We start from the raw sequence: 13,087 nt of genomic DNA, 5'->3' as shown, positions 1-13,087 counted from the left end.
TACACACAAACCTGACCCACACCGGTTGCTTCACTCTCCGAGGTTCCGTACACTCCTGTTCTCTCCGGCGTCCCCTCTGAATTCAGCCCCCACACTCTGCCCCTTGATCTTCACTCTCTCACGTCCCGGATCCAACTGCCTCTCTCTCACACACACATACACTTCTCCTTTCCTCCCCCCTGATTTCTGCCGGCTCCTCCTCCCCACTGTGGTGACAGCCGTCCCACCCGGCCACTAGGGGTGCCCTAACACAATATACATGCATATACAAATAAAACATTTTTATTAATAACATCTCCGGTCATTAAGCTTCCTTTGTAGGGGTATGCTCACCCACTACACACCTCCCCTCTTAAAACCCGAGCCTCCCGGCACGGCTCCATCTAAAAAAACACACATATTTAAAACTAGGCACACATGGTGAAATAACTACGAACCAGTCCAGCGCCCGGAGTTCCAACGGGGAGCTCCCGGTCTTTGGTGATGCCCGGAGGCTGAGCAGCGCTCCCGGTCTTTGGTGGTGCCCGGAGGCTTAGCAGCGCTCCTGGTCTTGGTTGTGAATAACAAGAACACAAAACTTCTCACGCTTCAGGACGCGGAGGAGCCCCTGGCCCAGTCCGGCAGCAGCCTCTCTCCGGGCTCAGTCACTTAAACGTTGCTGAACTTCAACTTTAAACGAAAACCCGGTCTTCCAATCAACCGGTCAAGATGTTCTATTCGGGGTGCAACACCCGCTTCCACTCGGCTCTCTGAGCCCTGATGTAATCGGACAGAGATTGCCCGGGCTGTCGGCGCAGCCGCTGAAAAGGCTCGTAGGCCACGGCAGGCTTCGGTGTCATGGCCTCCTCAGTCCCCGATGGAGGCGATGGGGTCGCTACCCTGGGCGGTGGTGGTATATCCAAAACGATAACCGGATTGCTGTTAAGACTCTGGCTGATAGCCAGCACCGCCGGGGTTCCCCTCTCCGAGTCGGTAGGTGGTCCGGGCTTTACTTCTGGAGCGACGGCTAGGGTGCGTCTTGCCTGAGAGGATTCACCCAGCACCGGTCTTGACTGCGCCCGCCGCCGGCATTGGTGTTCCTCCCACTCTAACTCCTGCTGCCACTGCATAGCTTCTTGGGAGGTAGGCATACGGGAGACGCTGACCGCAAAGAGGCCGTGGCACCCCACTTCGGGTATAAACCGGACTTTCTCTCCTGGGTAGAGCGTGTGTAGACGCTGGGGTAGGCCCTCAACATCCAAATGTACCCGGTTATAAAAATAATCGTCACCGGTCGTCTCTTCCCGGATAAAACCGTAGCCCCCTTGCTGGTTAAATTTTACCACTATACCCGTGGTAAACTGTAGCTCCAGCTCTTCACCCCGGGGACCGGTCATCATCTCCCGGGCGACAGTTTCCGCGAGCAGTCTCTCCTGGACGGGGTCCGGCTCTGGGGACGGTGACTTCCTGTAAGGTATGGAGGACGGCTGTACCGGGTCCCAGAAAAAGCCCCAACTATCTTGCTCCAGCTTCCGGGTAGGTGAGTCCTCCGGAGCTGGCACAGGAGCAGGGGTCGGCAGTTCCACCGCGACGGGCGGAGGTGTTTCTGAGTCTGGGAGGATTCCCGGAGGCCGATTCCCCACCGGCAACGGATTGTCATAGGTCGCCCAGACCTCCGTGGTGGTTCCCCCGGTCTTGGCGTCCCACGTGGTGATCCAGGAAATCTTAGACGGGCGTCCTTGTCCCACAGGAGCGGCCGGTAACGCAAGCGATGACACATTCGCAGCTGCAGCCGCAGACTGCTTGGGGCGTCCTCTGCCCAGGTGGGTGAGTGCCATCGCTGTTTCTATCTCCTGTTGCTGCCTGGAGATCTCCATTGTGTAAACGCTTGGTAGCTCTCGCAATGGCGGCGAGGTCAGTGGAGATACTGGAGGAAGTGGAGGCGGGTCTATGTTTCCCGCTCTTGAGCATACTCCACCCCCAGTCTCCCACATCATATCAACCCCTCCGCGGCGGTTCTTCTTTTTCTTCAAAACACCGCCCACTTCACATTTCTTTCTGTGTGCCCTGGGACTGGCGCCTCCCCTCTTTGGGCGGAGTACTCCGAACTTCTTCTTCGGCACCGGCCAGCCCCAGGCTCTTCTTTTGGCGCCAACTTTTCGCGCGCTTTCTTTATCTTCACAGACGACAGCCATCTTGCCGCCATCTTGTGCCCGGTCCAACGCTGCAGGCACTGTTTCTTCTTCCCACCATGGGACTGGAAATCTTCTCTCATAGTCCGGATCCTGTGCCCTAGGCACCACTTGATCTCCGGCTTCTTGGGTCCCTGGCAGGGAATTCGCATCCTGCCGACTACGCCACATGTAATGAGGTGGCAGGGGAGCCTCCGGCCTTGTAGTCGTGGCCTTTGTAGATTCAAGGCTCTCCCCCGGCTCCATCACTACTTCAAGGTCGGGAACTAACTTGGTGGGGCAGAGTGTGGTGATGTCATCGTCGGTCGTTGTACAAACAGTCTTCAGGCAGGATGTGGTGAAAACAAAAGACATCTTTATTTACACACGAAGTCACAATCCGGCTGTTGCAGAAAAAAAAACACTTTCTGGGGCTGGGGGACAACCTGCCCTGACATACCCTCACGTGGGGATGTGCCCTGGTTATTCCACTTCGCCGGGCTCCCACTGTCGGTTACACACAAACCGGACCCACACCGGTTGCTTCACTCTCCGAGGTTCCGTACACTCCTGTTCTCTCCGGCGTCCCCTCTGAATTCAGCCCCCACACTCTGCCCCTTGATCTTCACTCTCTCACGTCCCGGATCCAACTGCCTTTCTCACACACACATACACTTCTCCTTTCCTCCCCCCTGATTTCTGCCGGCTCCTCCTCCCCACTGTGGTGACAGCCGTCCCACCCGGCCACTAGGGGTGCCCTAACACAATATACATGCATATACAAATAAAACATTTTTATTAGTAACATCTCCGGTCATTAAGCTTCCTTTGTAGGGGTATGCTCACCCACTACAGAGTCATCCGAGAATTTTTGAAGGTGGCAAAAATCAGATTTATACTGAAAGTCTGATGTATACAGCGTGGATAGAAAGGCGCTAGCACCGTTCCCTGAGGGGCACCTACACCGCTCAATAATCTGCTGGACACAACTGCCCCCATCTGTACAAATTGCGGCCGATCTGATAGGTGGTCAGTTATCCAATTTCTCATCCCCTCCTCCACCTTCATATCAGTCATCTTTTTGTGTAGTAAGAGTGGCTGCAGGGTGTTAAATGCACTCGAGAAATCGAAGAACATCGCTCGCACAGTGGTTCCATCCTTCTCCAAAAATGAATGTACAGTATGTAACAGAGAAAGAATAGCATCGTCCACCCCCAATCTATGCCGGTAAGTGAACTGTAGGGGATCAATGAAAGCCCTCACCCTCGGACTCAAGTGAGCAAGCACTAATCTTTCCAAGGCCTTCATAGCATGAGATGTTAATGTGGTGCCCTGGACAAGCCAGGATGTCACAGGTACTGCAACAACACACCCCACACCCCGGCTAGGCACACCAAAGTCAGACAAAAATCCTTGTTGCCTCCCTCCAGGGGCTGATGTCCACACCAGGGGGTGGAGCCAGGCGGTTGGCCCCACCCGCCGAGGAGTTCACAGTCCTGGAGGCGGGAAAAGGAAGACAGTTCAGTACCCACCGGTACCGGATCGGAGAGCGAAGAGAAGCCAGCACCATTCGGCAGGGCCTACGGACCTTGACCAGGCTTGGAGTCACCGTAAAACCGGTCAAATCCGTTAGCAAAGGGAACCTCCGGGGTTTCCCAACAGTCAAGACCCGATTGAAGGCAACCGCTCAAATCGTGAAGGGACACACAGTCACCGCCAAAGCTACAGTTCCCAGGGCCAGAGCCTGCGGGCAAAAGGGGCTCCCTCAGCATCCATCCAAGCTGGGGAGCGGGTTACTGGTGGGAAGCCATCAGAACCAAGAACATAGCACAGGTGCAGGGAAAGGCAGTCACCGCCAACCTACCGGGAGAAGAACCACCGCAGCCGTCTGTGGGACCCGTCCATCCAGCCATTTGTTTTACCGGAGACTTTACATTCATAATTGGCTGAGTGAGTACCACTGTGCTGTGCGGCAGCTTGCTGCCCCCGCGACCCTGCACCTCACCAGGTCCCGTAACCCACCTGCCATTCCTCCCTCACCGGGCCCCAGGACCACCAACCCCCCTACCCACGGAGGGGAAGAACAACATCTAAGCTGCTCCCCGTCATCGCTCCCGGGATCCCCGTCCAGAGCAGCGGTGGTGTCACAACCTCACCACAACCGTGGGTGGCGTCACGGACAATAAAAACCCCCAAAACTATTCCCCCCCCTTTCACTCACGGGCGAGGAGCGCCGCTCGAGTCTTCGGGATCCGGCCCACCGCTCGAGCCACCGACCGAGCAGCAAGCGAATCAGCAGCAGCAGTGCCGGACCCGAGCGTGGTGAGCGCAGCGCCCCCTCCCCGCCCGCGACATTAAGGCTACAGGACGATAGTCATTTAGGGATGCAGGAGAAGTAGTTTGGGTACCGGAAGCAGACAGGATGTTTTCCATAAAACTGGTTCCCTCTGTGTTTGTAGACTCCCATTAAATAGGTGTGTAAAGACCGTACACATCTGGTCTGCACACACTTTAAAGGGAACCTGTCATCAGAAATTTAGCTTTAAACCTAAAAGATTCCCCCTCTGCAGCTCCTGGGCTGCATTCTAGCAATGTTCCTGTTGTTCTTGTGCCCCCTTTCTGACCAAAATAAAGACTTTATAAAGTGGTACCTTTTTGTATTCAAATCTTGATAATGGTACATGGGGGCGGGCTCTCTGGTGTCTGTTACTGTCCTTTCTGCCGATTTACGCCGTCCCCCAATGCTCCACTCCATAATACAGGATGCCGCCCACTGCGCCCGAGGTGCCGCGCACGCGAGGACCGCTGGTCACATGTGTCGCAGGCACGAGATTATGGGCGGCGCTGTGATTGCATCGCAAGTGTCCGCCCATCATCTCGTGGCCACGCTCTCCCCTATGCCTCCAGAGTTCTGCGCAAGCGCTGGCCAGATGACCCGACATCACCTCTTTCCCATCTTACCCTGCAGCACAAAATAGATGGGAGGAGCGGAACAGAACACCACCGGTTAAGAGAGGTGACGTCGGGTCATCTGGCCAGCACTTGCGCAGTATGCTGGAGGCAGAGGGGAAAGGGCGGGCACGAGATTATGGGCGGGCACTTGATGATGACAAACACAGCGCCGCCCATAACCTCGTGCCTGCGCACACATCACCAGTGGTCACTGTGCACACAGTGCACAGTCGAACAGAGCATGCGCGGGACCGCACTGGTCGGCGTCCTGAGATATGAAATGGAGCCATGGGGGACGGCCTAAAGTGACAGGAGGAAGACTAACGGACACCAGAGAGCCCGCCCCCGTGTACCATTATCAAGATTTGAATACAAAAAGGTACCACTTTATAAAATCTTTATTTTGGTCAGAAAGGGGGCACAAAAACAACAGGAACCTTGCTAGAATGCAGCCCAGGAGCTGCAGAGGGGGAATATTTTAGGTTTAAAGTGAAATTTCTGATGACAGGTTCCCTTTAAGGACACGTGGACTGAGTCCATCTGGCCCGGCAGATTTACCAATGCTAAGTGTCTTACATTGCCTCCTTACATCATTTTCAGAGACTCTGAAATTAGTCTGTTCATCCTCCAATATCAATGTTGCAGAATTTGCACCAGAATCACATCCTCTGTCAGTTGGCGTTACACATGTGTTGCTAAATCTATTGAAATACTCATTAATCTCATTAGCCTTGTCCAGTTCTCCCCCCCCCACCCCGTGCTCAGACCTCACCTTAAGCCCAGTCAGTAATTTCAGTCCTGACCAAACCTCCCTGGAATTATTGTGGGGCAGTTTCTTTTCAAGTTTAATTCTGAAGACTTCCTGGGCCTCCTTTATTTTATACTTCAATTCATGCTGTATCATTTTAATTTCCTCCTTGTCACCTAATTTAAATGCCTTTTTTTTCCTGTTGAGCAAATGCTTCAATTCTTTTGTTATCCATGGCTTGTTATTTGCAAAACACCTAATCTTTTTAACAGGCACCAACATATCAATGCAGAAGTTAATGTAGTCAGTCTACCATGTGTATACTCGTCCATTGTCCCAGTCTGTAGATGAAGGCGATCCTGAAGAGCCTGTTCATTTGTTGGATTCCACTGTCTCATTGTTTTAATTGTAGCAGGCTGTTTACTAACAGGTGGAAAACTGGTGACAATAGTATAAGATTGTGATCGGATTTCCCCAAAGGCGGCAGGGCAGACAATGAATAAGCATTCTTGACATTAGCATAAAGTAAATCCAAAATAATTTTGTCACGTGTTGTACATTTAACAAATTGGTAGAATTTAGGTAAAGCAGTTGAAATTTTATCCCGATTAAAATCCCCAGAGATTGCAGTAAGCGAGTTGGGGTGTTTCATCTGGAGCCGAGCAATGACTCCTGACAGCTCTTCTCCTGCAGCCTCATGGTTTGCTGATGGTGGTATGTACAACACTATTGCAATTACGAGGGAGAATTCTCTAGGAATATAGTAAGGTCTGAGGCCAACGGCTACAGCTCAATGTTCGGACAACAATGGCGCTCCCTTACTGTCACATGCCCCTGATTGCACCATCCGTTGTTTATGTAGAGTATAACTCCTCCACACTTTTTTGTGCCACTCTTCATAATGTCTCTATCAGCCCGGACCATGTGAAATCCTGGTGCTGAAACACTTGAGTCAGGGATCGCTCCATGTAACCAAGTTTCAGTAAAACACATCAAACTGCATTCCTAGAAAGCCCCTGACAGAAGTGACTGCGGAGAGCGGGGTCATTCCAGGAGGTGTCCACTGCCCTATCTGGATCGTCATACATGGACCCAGAGCAGAAGGAAAAGCGTCAACTGAGGAAAACACTGGAGAATCCTCAGGCGGAGAAATAGCCCAGTCCTGAGGATCTCCCCGGAGCAATGACAGGATAACACCCTCTCGCTGCCTCACTCCTCCAGATGACAGAGACAAAAATACCATTTACACGAGGAAAGAAAGATGGAAACTTACTTTAGTCCTCATCAAAGCAATCTGGTAAATTTACCTTAGGCCTAGAAGATCATTTGAGTTTTGTGAAACCTCTGTAGCTTCGGATGACACATGCTGCTGATACCGCTGCCTGCCACCTCCAAGAATAAGGACCGTAATAGCCCTGACCACAGACTAAACGGTGGCAACTCGGGCCTAAACTGCCTAACAGACCATCGAGAGCTTCTCCTACCTCCTAAAGAGCCGGGGACAGAGCAGAGTGCAATATACCTAAAATAGGGAAAAGGAATGCCGAGATAGAAAAAATCCCAAAGTGTCTAAAAACAAACCATGAGATACAACTCACTGCCAGGAGAATATACCACCCAACAAGAGGCAAAAGATGGGTGAGGAGCATGAACAGGAGACATCCTGACCCCACGGGTCTCACAGTGACCGCATCAACAATCCGCAGTATGGCTGGACTTCCAAATCAGAATATCTCCAGCAAGAAAGATCAGAAGGAGGAAGGTATTAACGGCCGCACCTAAAGGTGATAGGGCAGATAAAATAAACAAGAGGACACATCTGCCAGCCTAAAAAGACTAAAGCAAGTGGAATAGGCAATAAACAACCAAACAAAGAGGGAATCTGCTCTTACAACAAAACACAGCCTCACTGGATCGAATCCCGAGGCATGACAATCCCCCATCCTGGGCCCCCTTCAGTAATATTGTCTCAAATCTTGACCTGCTGTCAGTAATAATGTCCCCATCCTGGGCCCCTTCCTATAATAATGTCCCTCATCTGATGTCACTTCCAGTAATAATGTCCCCATCCTGGGACCCTTCCTATAATAATGTCCCTCATCTGATGTCACTTCCAGTAATAATGTCTCCCATCCTGGGACCCTTCTTTGTTTTATTGTATCCCCCTTTCCTGGGCCCCATCCTATAATATTGGCCACCATACTGGATCCCATCCTGTAATAATGTCCCCCATCCTTTACCACTTTCAGTAATAATGTCTCCCATTCTGGGCACCTTCCTGGTATTATATCCCCCCCATCCTATCCTTGGTCACCATACTGGACTCCTTCCTGTAATAATGTCCCCCATCCTGTACCACTTTCAGTAATAATGTCTCCAATCCTGGGCCCATTCCTGTTATAAAGTTCTCCATCCTGTGGCCCTTCCTGATATAATGTCCCCCATTGTGGGCCCCTTCCTATAATAATATCCCATTATTTTTATAATGTCTCTCATCCTGGTCCCATTATTATTATTATGTTCTCCATCCTGGCCCCATATTATAATAATGTCCCCTATCCTGGTCCTCGTCATGTAATAATGATAGACAACAATGTTGCATTATATTATATCCGCAAACCTAAGGAATACAGTCCAGATACGTAATAATTGTGTATAGATGCAAAAACATTCATTGATTATCATTGTCAGAGTTTTGAGAAAACTTCGCTGACTGTCATGGCGGCATTCGACTATTCAGATGACAGATTCTGACACTCTACCCAATGGTTTCTCTGGTTTCTGGGATCAACACAGGCAGACTTGGGTGTCGACCTGCCCTTTGATGCTTCATAGGCAAGCGGTAACCTCTGCTAGTCTGCTGGCTCCTTTAGTCACATGTTGTGGGGAGTCCTATCACATCTGCTCACCTCCTAGTTATGCTGGTGGAATCCTTCTACCCATGCCAGCTATAATTTATTCTATTTTGTTCTGTGAGGTGTGGTGTACCAAACTTACTGGTGAATGTTGTGCCTATTGTTTGGTGCAGTTTACCTCTGTTGTTTTGTAGCTTCCTTCCTGCTCTTGTTTTCCTCCTGAATCTATTATTGTCTTTATCTTTGTGTGTGTGTGCTGTGTGATAGAGTTTTGGTTTTCCCCTGTCTCTTTATCTGTGGGTTTCATCACACTCCTGTCCCACCCCTGCCTGGTTTGAGGGGAAGGGGGAATAAGATCATGACTGGTCAGGAACAGGGCCAGGAAGGAGACTCAGGCCTCTCCACCATTAGGAGTATCCCTGAGGTTAAGGATAGCATAAGGCCCCCTAGCCTGAGGGACAGCTTAGGAGCCCTGGTTCCCGCTATCCCAGAGTCATCCTGACAATCATTAAACAACAATAACATTTATGAACTGGCAACATTTTTTAGCAAATAATTTTCAAAAAGATGATCATAAATCATTATATTCTACCTATTGTTATGAATACAGATGATAAACCGCTGCATTATTAATATGGCTGTAATGTATTCATAGGATTCTGACTTTTATTAGAAGCAATCACAATATATCAAAGTAGGAATTGTTACTGAAAAGAGTGAAGTGTGAATTGCTGCAGAATATGTTAGTGCTATATAAATAAAATAATAATAATAATGATATAAATAATAATAATAATAGTAATAATATTAATAATAATTACTATTATTATTATTAATATTATTATTATTAATATGGAAATAGAGCTGGGGTAATACTGTGAAATATAGAGAGTTGTTTAATACAAAACAATATATAGAGAAGTGCTATATATACACACATACATCAGTTATTATTTTTTCTCCTACTCTGCACTCATTACCTGTATTAATTGCCCCTGTGTGACCTCGTTACCTGTATAAAAGACACCTGTCTACACAATCAATCACAACTAACCTCTCCACCATGGCCAAGACCAAAGAGCTGTCTAAGGACACCAGGGACAAAATTGTAGACCTGCACAAGGCTAGAATGAGCTACGAGACAATAGGCAAGCAGCTTGTTGAGAAGGCAACAACTGTTGGCACAATTATTAGAAAATGGAAAAAACACAAGATGTCTGTCAATCTTACTCGATCTGGTGCTCTATGTAAGATCTCGCCTTGTAGTGTAAGGATGATTCTGAGAAAGGTTAGGAATCAGCCCAGAACCACACGGGAGGACCTGGTCAATGACCTGAAAAGAGCTGGGACCACAGTCTCAAAGATTACTGCTAGTAACACACTACCTTTTGATATCAACACTACTTGCAATGTTTGGAGGATGAAGAAGGATGAGACAATCCCAAAAATACTGTCCCAACTGTGAAACATTGGGGTTGAAAAATCATACTTTGGGAGGATTTTCTGCAAAGATGACAGGATGGCTGCACCGTATTGAAGGGAGTATGGATAGGCTCAGGTATTGTGAGATTTTGGCCATAACCTCCTTCTCTCAATAAGAGCATTGAAGGTAGGTCGTGGCTGGGTCTTCCAGCATGACAATGGTCCAAAACACACAACCAGGGCAACTAAGGAGCAGCTCCATAAGAGGCATTTCAAGGTCCTGGAGTGGCCTAGCCAGTCTACAGAGCTGAACCCTATAGAAAATCTCTGGAGGAAGCTGAAACTCAATGTTGTCCAGCGACAGCCCCAAAATCTGACAGATCTGGAGATCTGTATGGTGAAGTGACCTGAAAGATCTGGAGAAGATCTTTATGGTGGAGTGATAGTGATCTGAAAGATCTCTAGAAATCTGTATGGAGGAGTGGCCTGAAAGATTGGGAGAAGATCTCTATGGAGGAGTGACCTGAAAGATCTGGAGAAGATCTGTATGGAGGAGCGACATGAAAGATCTGGAGAAGATCTGTACGGAGGAGTGACCTGAAAGATCTGGAGAAGATGTGTATGGAGGACAGACCTGAAAGATCTGGAGAAGATGTGTATGGAGGACAGACCTGAAAGATCTGGAGAAGATGTGTATGGGGGAGTGACATGAAAGATCTGGAGAAGATGTGTATGGAGGACAGACCTGAAAGATCTGGAGAAGATGTGTATGGGGGAGTGACATGAAAGATCTGGAGAAGATCTGTATGGAGGAGTGACATGAAAGATCTGGAGAAGATCTGTATGCAAGAGTGACCTGAAAGATCTGGAGAAGATCTGTATGGAGGAGTGACCTGAAAGATCTGGAGAAGATCTGTATGGAGGAGAGATCTGAAAGATCTGGAGAAGATCTGTATGGAGGAGTGACCTGAAAGATCTGGAGAAGATCTGTATGGAGGAGTGACCTGAAAGATCTGGAGAAGATCTGTATGGAGGAGAGATCTGAAAGATCTGGAGAAGATCTGTATGGAGGAGTGACCTGAAAGATCTGGAGAAGATCTGTATGGAGGAGTGACCTGAAAGATCTGGAGAAGATCTGTATAGAGGAGTGACCTGAAAAATCTGGAGAAGATCTGTATGGAGGAGTGACCTGAAAGATCTGGAGAAGATCTGTATGGAGGAGTGACCTGAAAAATCTGGAGAAGATCTGTATGGAGGAGTGACCTGAAAGATCTGGAGAAGATCTGTATGGAGGAGTGACCTGAAAGATCTGGAGAAGATCTGTATGGAGGAGTGACCTGAAAGATCTGGAGAAGATCTGTATGGAGGAGTGACCTGAAAGATCTGGAGAAGATCTGTATGGAGGAGTGACCTGAAAGATCTGGAGAAGATCTGTATGGAGGAGTGACCTGAAAGATCTGGGGAAGATCTGTATGGAGGAGTGACCTGAAAGATCTGGAGAAGATCTGTATGGAGGAGTGATCTGAAAGATCGGGAGAAGATCTGTATGGAGGAGTGACCTGAAAGATCTGGAGAAGATCTGTATAGAGGAGTGACCTGAAAAATCTGGAGAAGATCTGTATGGAGGAGTGACCTGAAAGATGTGGAGAAGATCTGTATGGAGGAGTGACCTGAAAGATGTGGAGAAGATCTGTATGGAGGAGTGACCTGAAAGATCTGGAGAAGATCTGTATGGAGGAGTGACCTGAAAGATCTGGAGAAGATCTGTATGGAGGAGTGATCTGAAAGATCGGGAGAAGATCTGTATGGAGGAGTGACCTGAAAGATCTGGAGAAGATCTGTATAGAGGAGTGACCTGAAAAATCTGGAGAAGATCTGTATGGAGGAGTGACCTGAAAGATGTGGAGAAGATCTGTATGGAGGAGTGACCTGAAAGATGTGGAGAAGATCTGTATGGAGGAGTGACCTGAAAGATCTGGAGAAGATCTGTATGGAGGAGTGACCTGAAAGATCTGGAGAAGATCTGTATGGAGGAGTGATCTGAAAGATCGGGAGAAGATCTGTATGGAGGAGTGACCTGAAAGATCTGGAGAAGATCTGTATAGAGGAGTGACCTGAAAAATCTGGAGAAGATCTGTATGGAGGAGTGACCTGAAAGATGTGGAGAAGATCTGTATGGAGGAGTGACCTGAAAGATGTGGAGAAGATCTGTATGGAGGAGTGACCTGAAAGATCTGGAGAAGATCTGTATGGAGGAGTGACCTGAAAGATCTGGAGAAGATCTGTATGGAGGAGTGACCTGAAAGATCTGGGGAAGATCTGTATGGAGGAGTGACCTGAAAGATCTGGAGAAGATCTGTATGGAGGAGTGATCTGAAAGATCGGGAGAAGATCTGTATGGAGGAGTGACCTGAAAGATCTGGAGAAGATCTGTATAGAGGAGTGACCTGAAAAATCTGGAGAAGATCTGTATGGAGGAGTGACCTGAAAGATGTGGAGAAGATCTGTATGGAGGAGTGACCTGAAAGATGTGGAGAAGATCTGTATGGAGGAGTGACCTGAAAGATCTGGAGAAGATCTGTATGGAGGAGTGACCTGAAAGATCTGGAGAAGATCTGTATGGAGGAGTGATCTGAAAGATCGGGAGAAGATCTGTATGGAGGAGTGATCTGAAAGATCTGGAGAAGATCTGTATGGAGGAGTGATCTGAAAGATCGGGAGAAGATCTGTATGGAGGAGTGACCTGAAAGATCGGGAGAAGATCTGTATGGAGGAGTGACCTGAAAGATCGGGAGAAGATCTGTATGGAGGAGTGATCTGAAAGATCTGGAGAAGATCTGTATGGAGGAGTCGCTGATATCCCTGCTCAGTGTGTGCAAACCTGGTTAAAATCTACCAGAAATGTCCGACTTCTGTAACTGTAAGCAAAATGTTTCTACCAAATATTCAGTTGCGTTTTT

Source organism: Anomaloglossus baeobatrachus, chromosome 4 (genome assembly GCF_048569485.1).
Source record: "Anomaloglossus baeobatrachus isolate aAnoBae1 chromosome 4, aAnoBae1.hap1, whole genome shotgun sequence".
Taxonomy (NCBI): Eukaryota; Metazoa; Chordata; class Amphibia; order Anura; family Aromobatidae; genus Anomaloglossus; species Anomaloglossus baeobatrachus.
This window is presented reverse-complemented; position numbering follows the sequence as displayed.